Raw genomic sequence first — 13,507 nt, forward strand, 5'->3', positions numbered from 1 at the left:
CCGCTAAGTGCTCTCATTCTCGAGTACTGGATATATAAAATCTGTGAATTCACGCGTCGCGGGATACGCGCTGTTTTCAACCTCACCTGCACCCCTTTGAAAGGTATGTGGTTCCTATTCCCAGAGCGACTGTTTCCTGCCATATCGTTCAAATCGATCGAGTGATTTATTAACAGATGTGGAAGACACACACACACACACACACACACACACATCCATTTTTATAATATCAATGGATTATGATGTTTTGTATACACTACCTGATAAAAAGGTGAAGAACCTGAAGAACCTGCAATGTGGTCGTCGGATGTCAATGTGATTTCGTATACATATGCACCATCGTCGGATATGTAAATGTTCAGAGTTGCAATTCTGTGTGATCGGTAGAACCGCTATCAGAGTGCATTAGTGTTGTTTGTGTGGATACCAGGCCTGTTACGGTATGTAAGGGACGCGGAAACTGTTGAAGTACACGGAGAAGCTGCAAACTCGTGTGAGGCTGCGTAATCAGCAACTGAAAGAGGTTGAAAGGGGGCTTTATTGTGGATCTCCATTTGGTCGGCTGACCGAATCGTACAATATCCAAATTTGTGGTTCATTCGGATTTGATAGTGGTTCGACGTTAGAGTGCACGAGAGCGTGAGAGCAGTGATTCTATTGTTTTGTATAGTATTGTATTGAACTGGGGACCTAGAAACGACGGAGAGACTTCGTCTCCGCCGTAGCATTCAGTGGTTTACAACCACACAAAAGGCTACAGTAGTCCACTCACCCCACCGCCGCCCCACACCGAACCCAAGGTTATTGTGCGGCTCGGCCCCCAGTGTCCGGTCGTGGCATCACGAGAAAAGCGAGAAGCCGCCAGCACCAGCCATAGAGGCCAAAAATTCTGAAGGTGTATTTAATATAAGCCAAAACCGATAAATAAACAAATATTATTGCGATCTCGACTGTTGATATTAACCTAAAAATAACACTGTAGTCAGTGGAAAATTTTGTCTAAATTTATAAACTATTCCGAATTATTTGCTTGATAGAACTCATTTAATGCGCTCGTATATGCAATGTAAAGCTCTCTGGTTGCCAGCCGGGTGGCAGATTTATAAAACGGCGACGTTTCGACGACTTAGATACTCATTTTCTGGTGAGGTGTTGAGATTCTACGAATGCCATCCCACTTACACTATGTAATCAAAAGTATCCGGACACCCCCAGACACATACGTTTTTCACATTAGGTACATTGTGCTGCCACCTACTGCCAGGTACTCCATATCAGCGACCTCAGTATTCACTAGACATCGTTACAGAGCAGAATGGGGGCTCCGCGGAACTCACGGACTTAGGACGTGGTCAGGTGATTGGGTGTCACTTGTGTCATCCGTCTGTACGCATGATTTCCACACTCCTAAACGTCCCTAGGTCCACTGTTTCCAATGTGATAGTGAAATGGAAACGTGAAGGGACACGTACAACACTAAAACATTCAGGCCGACCTCGTCTGTTGATTGACAGAGACCGCCGACAGTTGAAGAGGGTCGCAGTGTGTAATAGGCAGACATCTATCCAGACCATCACACAGGAATTCCAAACTGCATCAGGATTCACTGCCGGTACGATGACAGTTAGGAGGAACGTGAGAAAACCTGGACTTCATGGTCGAGCGGCTGCCCATAAGCCACACATCACGCCGGTAAATGCCAAACGACGTCTCGCTTGGTGTAAGGAGCGTAAACATTGGACTATTTAACAGTGGTAAAAACTTGTGTGGAGTGACGAATCACGGTACACAATGTGGCGATCCGATGGCAGTGTGTGAAGTTATGCCGAATGCCCTGTGAACGTCATCTGCCAGCGTGTGTACTGCCAACAGTAAAATTCGGAGGCGGTGGAGTTATGGTGTGGTCGTATTTTTCATTGAGGGAGCTCGCACCCCATGTTGTTTTGCGTGACACTATCACAGCACAGGCCTACACTGATGTTTTAAGCACCTTCTTGCGTCCCAATGTTGAAGAGCAATTCGGGGATGGCGATTGCATCTTTCAACACGATCGAGCACCTGTTCATAATGCACCGCCTGTGACGGAGTGGTTGCACGACAGTAACATCCCTGTAATGGACTGGCCTGCGCAGAGTCCTGACCTAAATGCTATAGAGCACCTTTGGGATGTTTTGGAACGCCGACTTCGTGCCAGGCCTCACCGACCGACATCGATAACTCTCCTCAGTGCAGTACTTCGTGAAGAATGGGCTGCCATTCCCCAAGAAACGTTCCAGAATCTGATTGAAGGTATGCCTCCTAGAGTGGAAACTGTCATCAAGGCTAAGGATGGGCTGACACTATACTGAATTCCAGCATTGTCGATGGACGGCGCCACGAACTTGTTAGTCATTTTCACCCAGGTGTCCGGATATTTTTGATCACATAGTGTATATCTGCGGTTTGCTCCCGTCTACTTGGCTGCAGCACAGATAGGCCGGCGTGCTGGAGAGGGAAGGGGGGGGGGGGGCGATAGCGGCTGTGTCGTTAATATTGTCACCTGTGATGAAGCCCGAGTGCTATTCATCCACTGTATACACCGGGAAAGTCTATATTCACATACTCGCATATTATTATATATTTTCCGCATTACTTAATACACTGTTAGGTTTACACATGTACAACAGCGAGTATTACAACGAGGCTTACACAATGCATCAATTGAAAAAAAATTATTTTTTACACTTTCACATCAAAGCATTACCGCACACGTCACTCACAAGACAAATGGGAACCTGAAAAAATACCTGTTTTACGCAAAGTGTTGAAAACTCTGGTAACACTATGATAGCATCGGAAAACGCCGATGGTATTCTTCGACAGCAGTGGGAGCATTAACGTCGCAGAGGCCGTAAACATAAACTGCGTTTGCATATTCTTCTTTAGGGTAAATGCGTGACATGTTAGCCAGCGAATGTGTGAACACAGATAACCGAAGCTTCTCTGCCATACGCTCTCAATCCTTCGCATTACTTCACTCACAACACACTACGGACAACTGCTCGTTCAGCAGACTGGTTTAATGGGAGAAAGCCAACCTGAACAAAGAGGTGGAAAGCAATCAGTTAATTTGGGATAAATAAAACGTCCAATAGGTTGTGGGGGTAAGGCACATAGGGGGGACCCACTAGTTCAAAAACAAATGTACATTAAATATGTTCTATTCCAGGAACCACTAGGAAAAGGAAATATGTCCATACGAAGTTTTCTGACCTCAAATGATGATTCGTGTCATATCCCTGAATAATGACCATTCTTCCTGGGACAGCCTGTGCGTTCGTGTAAAAAAAAATATTTAACATGTAACTTCAAATACACTCCTGGAAATTGAAATAAGAACACCGTGAATTCATTGTCCCAGGAAGGGGAAACTTTATTGACACGTTCCTGGGGTCAGATACATCACATGATCACACTGACAGAACCACAGGCACATAGACTCAGGCAACAGAGCATGCACAATGTCGGCACTAGTACAGTGTATATCCACCTTTCGCAGCAATGGAGGCTGCTATTCTCCCATGGAGACGATCGTAGAGATGCTGGATGTAGTCCTGTGGAACGGCTTGCCATGCCATTTCCACCTGGCGCCTCAGTTGGACCAGCGTTCGTGCTGGACGTGCAGACCTCGTGAGACGACGCTTCATCCAGTCCCAAACATGCTCAATGGGGGACAGATCCGGAGATCTTGCTGGCCAGGGTAGTTGACTTACACCTTCTAGAGCACGTTGGGTGGCACAGGATACATGCGGACGTGCATTGTCCTGTTGGAACAGCAAGTTCCCTTGCCGGTCTAGGAATGGTAGAACGATGGGTTCGATGACGGTTTGGATGTACCGTGCACTATTCAGTGTCCCCTCGACGATCACCAGTGGTGTACGGCCAGTGTAGGAGATCGCTCCCCACACCATGATGCCGGGTGTTGGCCCTGTGTGCCTCGGTCGTATGCAGTCCTGATTGTGGCGCTCACCTGCACGGCGCCAAACACGCATACGACCATCATTGGCACCAAGGCAGAAGCGACTCTCATCGCTGAAGACGACACGTCTCCATTCGTCCCTCCATTCACGCCTGTCGCGACACCACTGGAGGCGGGCTGCACGATGTTGGGGCGTGAGCGGAAGACGGCCTAACGGTGTGCGGGACCGTAGCCCAGCTTCATGGAGACGGTTGCGAATGGTCCTCGCCGATACCCCAGGAGCACCAGTGTCCCTAATTTGCTGGGAAGTGGCGGTGCGGTCCCCTACGGCACTGCGTAGGATCCTACGGTCTTGGCGTGCATCCGTGCGTCGCTGCGGTCCGGTCCCAGGTCGACGGGCACGTGCACCTTCCGCCGACCACTGGCGACAACATCGATATACTGTGGAGACCTCAGGCCCCACGTGTTGAGCAATTCGGCGGTACGTCCACCCGGCCTCCCGCATGCCCACTATACGCCCTCGCTCAAAGTCCGTCAACTGCACATACGGTTCACGTCCACGCTGTCGCGGCATGCTACCAGTGTTAAAGACTGCGATGGAGCTCCGTATGCCACGGCAAACTGGCTGACACTGACGGCGGCGGTGCACAAATGCTGCACAGCTAGCACCATTCGACGGCCAACACCGCGGTTCCTGGTGTGTCCGCTGTGCCGTGCGTGTGATCATTGCTTGTACAGCCCTCTCGCAGTGTCCGGAGCAAGTATGGTGGGTCTGACACACCGGTGTCAATGTGTTCTTTTTTCCATTTCCAGGAGTGTATTTGGGAAGGGCCTAACAGGAATTGTTGAACACTTTTTGTAATACGCATTACGTTGCAGCTACTCAATATTTGTCAATTTCAAATGATGAAATTATGATATCATAGTCAAGATTTTTGTTTGCCCTACTACAATATACGTAAATACGCGTAAGTCCAATGAATATTGTTATACGTAATAGTTTCTGGGAGAAGTGTGCTACTAGGTGTAGGAAGACACTTAGAGGGAATATAATGCCTGACTACCTTACAGGTTTAAATATCTGTTTAGTTAGGTGTCGCATCGGACTTGGAATGGCTAGAGATAAGGGAGAACACAGTAATTAATTTGGTAAGATTCTATTAAAGACAGATTTTTACTCGGAACGAGATCCTCATACCCAGAGGCGTAACATCCGCGTTACAGGCCGGCCTGCAGAAATGAAACTCAGGGCCCTTAAAATAAAATGTATAATCTATTAGTAACCAATATAAATTTAAATACGGTAGACAGAGGTAGATATTTAATGCAATGAGTTGTATAACGTCGTGTAATGTAAACAAAGGGACTACTCGCTGACTACTTTCAAAGACTGAAACAAAACTATTAATATCAGAAAACGTTGTAAAAAAATTAAATACGTTACAGTGATTGACACTCAGTATTAATGCGAGTAGACGTATACATCTGTGTATTGTTTGATGTACTTGTACTTATAATATCTCACTGTATTCATTTTGATTTATAGTGAAATTGGATCGTGCGGCATTGTTTATGTGATGCGAAGGTACTGATGATGCCACTGATATTAACGGATGGCAGTGATACTGAGGAGGATGGGTTCACTAAGACTGTCTTGCGTCACAGAACCCGCAGATCGTTCTTTGCAAGTCTGAGCTTTGAAAATGTGCGTTCAGCCGAAAAAACGGTAAAAGGAATAGTTAAAATGTTAGGTACTGTGCATAAATGTGGAACGCTAGAAGCTACGACTGAATTCTCCATTAGAAATAGTTTTCTGAGGTTAACTACACAGGTTAATGAGGCTATTTCTTTTTTCAGAGCTTCTTCTAAACCTATTAACTCATCTGGTGATTCACTGGATAAATATTTCTTATATTCATTTTGAAAAATTACCGCTCCAATGTGAATCTCTTCGTCGTAATCACAGTTTAGAAATTTTAGGTAAATAATTTTTAAAAAATGGTAAACATTATGTATACCCTCAAATCTACTTTTTAAATGGGCTACAATAATGTGCAAACAGCCATTAAAAGAGTGGTTTTGGAACACTTATTTTGGTACATTAGGTGCTCGTCCTGACACAATTGAACACAATAATGTTTCGTTTTTCGAATTCTTTTATCTTCAAATTTAGGTAAAATGCCCTAGTTCTTTGCCAAACATGTAGCTGATGACATTGCTTCTTCAAAATTATTTCCTTAGCGTGATAAATTATCAGCTACATTCTGAGCAAGAGGATACGCCTTATCAAATCTAAATTTTCCGACTGTATAATTTCATATGCTGAATCAGTACATTCTAGAATCTTTCACTGCAGTGCTAACTGAAAATAAATTCATGTTTGCATAGTTTGTTTTTCAAAATAACAGCTTGTTCTCTTTCTTTCCTTTTCTCACGTATCAATATTATTTACGACAGAGCCGTAAACACATCGACATAAGTATAAAGAAAGGCCTTAACAGTAGAGCAACGGTCTCGGCAAAGCTTTTCTAAGGAATAAGAAAATGCAAAGTTTTCCAGCTAAGAGTCCTTTTCATCTAATGCACTTTGCAATTCCTTTTCTATTCGTAATGCACTTTGACCTTTTATTTCACGAAAACCTAAAAAGGATTCATTTATATTCGCTTAACAGTGCTTTCCAATAAAATCATGTGAAATTGTATCATATCTAAATATCTGAGTTAGCTGATCTCTTTCTGTACTGTCCTATATTATATCCATAGTAACAGAAAAAAACAGGGCAGCTCTAATATTGTTATTAATTTCATTTTCAACCTGAGGACATCTATAAACTCATATCGAACGAATGGCTAACGTATTTTTGAGTATATTTTGGTTTGTTTATACATCGGTAATAATGGGTCGTTCTTTGCGAGAAGTTCTAAAACTGCCAAAAAGCTTCCACTGTTTCATTTTCCAGTTTCCTCTCGAAAAGGTATATTGTTCGATGCCAGCGTTATCATCACATTCACAGTACACTCAAGTACCTTTTTCCGAATGTTCTCAATTTTCTTTATTTCTGAATCCACACCCTCTTCAATTGTTTTTCGTAAGTCACGAAATGAAAACATCACACGTGTCCAAATGTGCAATGCTACTTCCATGTCACATTATAGTTTTGGTTAGCCATTCCAATCTCGTTCCCCTTCTCTGCAACCTGACGAAGATTTCTGTCCTCCAAAGAGTCAACATGGTTCACAGTAAACGGAGAAAAACACAAGCATTCTTTCCAAATCCTTTGTCCTGTCAATGTCAACTTCACGTAATATTTAGTGGAGAAAGTGCTGTTGTCTTGCTCAGCATATTTGGTGAATGGACACGCTGGTTGATAAAGATTTTGTCTAACGGAGCACATCTTCGTTTCATCAGCTATACCTAACTGATAATCTACATGATTATTTGAACAGTCTCCGATATTAACAGGCCTAATTCTATTTATGGTGGTACTATTACAATATTCCGTTGCTGTTCACTAATTTGTTTGTTTCTTTTTTTAATTCTGGCTCTTTCATTCTGTTTTGTGCACCACTTAGATGTTCCCACTTAATTATAAGGTTTCATTTTTCTTGTAAAAACACACAGGTAAATAGAAAAACTTTGAACTGTTCAAGTCAAGTTTAAAAACTATCACATCTCTTAACGAACAGCTCTCCCCGTGAAGAGAGCTCGTCTGTAACTGAGTTGTCTGATGCCTGAACGTTACTACAGCACAACATCTAATTGGATAAGTGATATTTTTGTCGGATAAAGGTGTGAGAAAAGTTAAATTTTAGAAAAAATGTGCATAATACAAACTCAGGTACACTACACATCAAGAAAGACTAAATTTCTACCTAAATGTGATATTCTGATATACATTTTCACTGTAGTCATTGCTTTGTAACAACTAATATTCGCTGCACTTTGTGACGACTGAGAAATATGTTGCAAATAAAATTTTACGAGAAACGGCAAGAACAAGCATTGTTACACACTCTTACAACTGTGCTAAATTCAGCTCAGCGTTGACCGATTCTACGAAACCATTTCGATCTGGCCATTTATGCGCAGACCGCTATTTGACTTGTTTACTTACGTTGTACATATTTCTGTATTTATATTTGTATAGTTATATTTTAATTTTTATGTTCTTTTTTATTTACTGCGAGCTCTTAAAGTGCCTGGCCCTCCCGCAATTCAGGCCTATGGGCACTAACATTAAGCTCGCGTCACGTGATAGAGAGAGAAAGAGAGACAGAGAGAGAGAGAGGACTTTTACAATTTTGTATTCTGCCTGGTCTGCGGCCTAAGTTTGTTCATATAAAGTTTCGTCTATACTGTCCTGATATCACGCATGATATTGTACTCCACAGCAGGGTATCTCTGATACTGTTGCTAAAGACCGTTGATTTTAATACACGGTGTTATGGAAGAATATTAAAACTTGGTTATGAAATGAATTTAAGTAATTGACAGTAGACTGGGAGTAATTTAATTCAGTGAAAAAAATTTTGGGAAAACGCGTTGAAAATGTTTCCATACGATCTGCGTAGCGAGCACATTACAGCACCTAAACGTTGTTATAATGCGTTAAATTCCTCACCAGGAGAGAGTGAGGCAAAAAAATTTTCCTCGTATTACGTAATGATTAAAGGCAAATATTTTTGTTGGTTTTACTTCGTTATGCACGGTTTCGGGATATTACCGCGGTCAGAACTCATTAACTCGGGTTTCAAACAACGCCAGCCCGCATTAAAGTGGACCTGCGCTATGACCGACCCGAGTTCACAAACATTCGGACATGCGAGCAGACTCAGGGGACGAAATTAATTTTCCAGTTGCAACTGCGCGCTCTGAGGCGAGACCAGAAAACCTGAAGAGGTAATTCGCGGCTCAGGTGAAGCAACTTCAGGAATGTAATTAGGCGGAATGGGCACTGCTGCAGAACAGTAACGTCTCATTTTCACAACGATATTACCAGCTGATGTGCGGGCGGAATTTCGTAATACAATGCAAGACAACTGGTTAATAGCTCTAAGGGGTGTCTGATAAGTCACTCTCTATTTTTAAACAGATATAATTTCTTTATTTATGAACCAGTTTTCTTAGAACTACACTACTGGCCATTAAAATTGCCACACCACGAAGATGACGTGCCACAGACACGAAATTTAACCGACAGGAAGAAGATGGCGTGATATGCAAATGATTAGCTTTTCAGAGCTTTCACATAAGTTTGTACGACGGTGGCGACACCTACAACGTGATGACATGAGGAAAGTTTCCAACCGATTTCTCAAACACAAACAGTAGTTGACCGCCGTTGCCTGGTGAAACGTTGTTGTGATGCCTCGTGTAAGGAGGAGAAATGCGTACCATCACGTTTCCGATTTGGTAAGGTCAGATTGCAGCCTATCGCGACTGCGGTTTATCGTATCGCAATATTGCTGCTCGCGTTTTCGAGATCCAATAACTGTTAGCAGAATATGGAATTGGTGGGTTCAGGAGGGTAATACGGAACGCCGTGCTGGATCCCAACGGCCTCGTATCACTAACAGTCGAGATGACAGGCATCTTAGCCGCATGGCTATAACGGATCGTGCACCCACGTCTCGATCCCTGAGTCATCAGATGGGGACGTTTGCAAGACAACAACCATCTGCACGAACAGTTCGACGACGTTTGCAGCAGCATGGACTATCAGCTCGGAGAGCGTGGCTGCGGTTACCCTTGACGCTTCATCACAGACAGGTGCGCCTGCGATAGTGTACTCAACGACGAACCTGGGTGCACGGATGGCAAAACGTCATTTTTTCGGATGAATCCAGGTTCTGTTTACACCATCATGATGGTCGCATCCGGGTTCGGCGACATCGCGGTGAACGCAGATTGGAAGCGTGTATTCGTCATCGCCATACTGGCGTATTACCCGGCGTGATGGTATGGGGTGCCATTGGTTACACGTCTCGGTTACCTCTTGTTCACATAGACAGCACTGTGAACAGTGGACGTTACATTTCAGATGTGTGACGACCCGTGACTCTACCCTTCATTCGATCCCTGAGAAACCCTACATTTCAACAGGATAATGCACGACCGCATGTTGCAGGTCCTGTACGGGCCTTTCTGGAGACAGAAAATATTCGACTGCTGCTCTGGCCAGCACATTCTCCAGATCTCTCACCAATTGAAAACGTCTGGTCAATGGTGGCCGAGCAACTGACTCGTCACAATACCCCAGTCACTACTCTTGATGAATTGCGGTATCGTGTTGAAGTTGCATGGGCAGCTGTACCTGTACACGCCATCCAAGCTCTGTTTGACTCAATGTCCAAGCGTATGAAGGCCGTTATTATGGCCAGGGGTGGTTGTTATGGGTACTGATTTCTCAGGATCTATGCACCCAAACCGCGTGAAAATGTAATCACATGTCAGTTCTAGTATAATATATTTGTCCAGTGAATACCCGTTTATCATCTGCATTTCTTCTTGGTGTAGCAATTTTAATGGCCACTAGTGCATTTTTGTTAGAAACAGTAACTGTTTTAGGTTGTGTATAACATCGGTCTATCTTTTGTTTCAGTTAGAAAGTGCCGCCTGAGTTGACTGTGGAAGAACGGGCCAAAATAGCAGCTCGTTCCGAGTCCTATTGTAGGGAAGCAGCCTACTCACGCCGTATAAAATTCACATCAGTCTTTCCATTGTGTGCCAGCCTAGCTCTGACGTCATAAATGTTGCGCAATACTTTAAAAATCAAGTAAATGACCTGAAACGTTTCTAGCATGTCAGGAGTAATACTAAATCAATATGTGTTGAATATCAGTTCAATAACTTTAACCATTTTCGAAATTTGGACGTTTTTCTGTAAAAATCATTGGCGCAACAGAAAAGAGCTAGAAACTTAAAAATTTATATTTAGATTCCTTTCTCATAATAATTTAGTATAAACAGTATTTTGGATCTCACAAATTAAAATTTTAGTTGAAATTCATAATTTTCTGGGTTTTGTCTTAGAAATTAAGGAAGCAGGATAGATTAAGTAGGCGAATAAATAGGGCTAGGATGTTTAAATTTAAGTAGAAGGGAGATCCGCTATAATCATAAAGATGTGAGAAGTTTCAATTGAATAACTGTAAAACTATAGCGATAGCGTATCTCCAAAGGGCAAGTTCAGAGCTAGTCTACTGCGTGTAGTGTAATTAAATTAATTCTCTCGCCCAAAATAATTGACTTAGCCACGTCAGACTTTTATTATGATTACTTACCTGTGTGCTGATTGCACATTTAAATTGAGAGGTTCATCGGCCATCAGCAAAGGAAGCAATGATTTATTCGATAACTTAAAGTGGTGCATTACTAGCCCAGCAGCTAGTCGGGAGAGCAATTTTGATCAGGCGTTCCCTTAGCCGTCCGCACCGCGGCTTTATATATAAGAACGCTGCGCGAGAGAGGAGGTCCCAGTTCTCTCCAGACGCTGAAAAGCACACCACCTGTGCCGGGAGTCGCGTGGAATCAGTATCATTGTTATAAACAGCCTCGGATTGCGTAATAAGTTACTCGGGATACGCGTAACCATGAATTAGTTTTCGAGTGAAGTGTTAATTCTGGGATGACTTTAATGGTCTATCTTCAGTTTGCGTATGTCGTATTTTCAGGTGCCGCCGCGGGACAGACATTCTACCATTATTTAGCGTGGCGTTTGATGAACATTATCATCAAATTATGGCGAGCATTCACTTAAACATTTAATTTGAACTGTTATAGTTGCATCAGCGATTTAGAATCTGAACTGCTCTGTTAGTTGGATTGTGTGGATTCTTTTTGGTCTATGACTTTCAGAATATAGTGAACATTTTTAGAGAATCGTTTTTGATTATGAATCCCAGACAATCTCCTAATTCCTCAGAGCTATAAGCTGTGGCTATAAGTGTATTTCTCAGATGAAGTGGGCACTAGGAATTCTAATTACAGGCTTCACGTTTTGCTAATCACTTTCTGGTTGCCAATATTGTAGTTAGAGAGCCAGTGTTGAGAACGGCAAAATACAGCATAAATAATAGGAACATTTATATTAACAATTATTTCACCCGCCGCCCCATATATGTTGCTAATCGGCAGGGAAATGCATCGTTTCTACATTACAAGCCAAACATTATATAACAACATTTATTCCACCTGCCACCCCACATTATGGATCTGTGGAGCGAGTACAAAGGTGGTGGAAGGCTGAACGAGGGATCCATGCAACACTGGATGTAAAAACAGTTACAATTACCAATCCAAATTACTAACAACAGGGAGTGTCGCCGATGCGCGAAGACCAGGGAGACCATTAACTTAGAGGACACCAGAGACTTTTGTCGGTGTTCGTGAAATGTTAACGAGGAGCCCAAAAGAATCACTGCCCAAAGATCTCGTGAAAGTGGTATTTCACGTTACGCAGTTACAACGATTCTTAAGAAAGATCTCACATTTATCGCCATGGAACCCGCATTATGTATAACAATGGTTTCCAGATGACTGTGACAGAAGAATGGAGTTTGGAGACATTTTCTTGAGTTGGAATGATGATTTGTCTGAACTTTTTGAGAACATTAAATGGACTGATGAGGCAGTTTTCCACATGGAGGGTTTATAAACGGGCATAACTACCATTATTGGACAGCCGATAACCCTCACGAATGTGCTGAAAAAGCATAGGGACGTCCTAAGGTGATGATATCACATCGTCAGAAGTTGTTGGTCCTTTCTTTCTACAGAACACAATGAATGACGAAAGTTACCTGGAAATGCTGCAAGATCGTGTTTCCCATTAATTTCACAATGGAACAATCCACAGCTTCACTTCACGCAGGACGGAGCACCTGCATATTTTGAAAATGATGTCCACAGACAGCATGATCATTTTCCAGGTCGCTGGATTGGCGGACGTGGCGCACACGAATGGCCTGCCCGGAACCCTGACAAGATATCTTGCGACTTTTTTCTCTGGGGTGGGCTAAGGAGGAGGTTTACAAGAGAAAACCACGGAACTTGGATGAACTGGTTCAAAAATGGTTCAAATGGCTCTGAGCACTATGGTACTTAACATCTTAGGTCATCAGTCCCCTAGAACTTAGAATTACTTAAACCTAACTAACCTAAGGACATCACACACATCCATGCCCGAGAGGCAGGATTCGAACCTGCGACTGTAGCAGTCTCGCGGTTCCGGACTGCAGCGCCTAGAACCGCACGGCCACCGTGGCCGGCTGGATGAACTGGAAGCAGTAATATCTGATGTGTTACCCAATGTTCCACTTAATATGTTGCAGGCAGCAGTATGGTACGCACCATTTCGTTTAAAAAAATGCTTAGAGAATGCTGGAGCTGATGTGGAAGTTTAAAATGATGTTAAACACAACCTCAAGCAGTGCTGTTTCTAGTAAAAGTAGTTCTAAGAAAATTGGTTCATAAATAGAGAAGTTATATCTGCTTAATAATAGGGAGTGACTTAGCTGACAACCAATGTAACAGTGGCTAGCGTGCTTG

The 13,507-nt window shown here is 43.1% G+C and overlaps 1 protein-coding gene across 1 annotated transcript in view; it reads right to left on the reverse strand.

Moving 5' to 3' along the window:
* Nucleotides 1–13,507, reverse strand: part of LOC126235364 (uncharacterized) — a gene marked incomplete at its 3' end in the record, with an annotated part of 1,261,863 nt that overhangs the window by 667,632 nt on the left and 580,724 nt on the right. The gene's annotated exons all lie outside the window — the stretch shown is intronic.

Source organism: Schistocerca nitens, chromosome 2 (genome assembly GCF_023898315.1).
Source record: "Schistocerca nitens isolate TAMUIC-IGC-003100 chromosome 2, iqSchNite1.1, whole genome shotgun sequence".
Lineage (NCBI taxonomy): Eukaryota > Metazoa > Arthropoda > Insecta > Orthoptera > Acrididae > Schistocerca > Schistocerca nitens.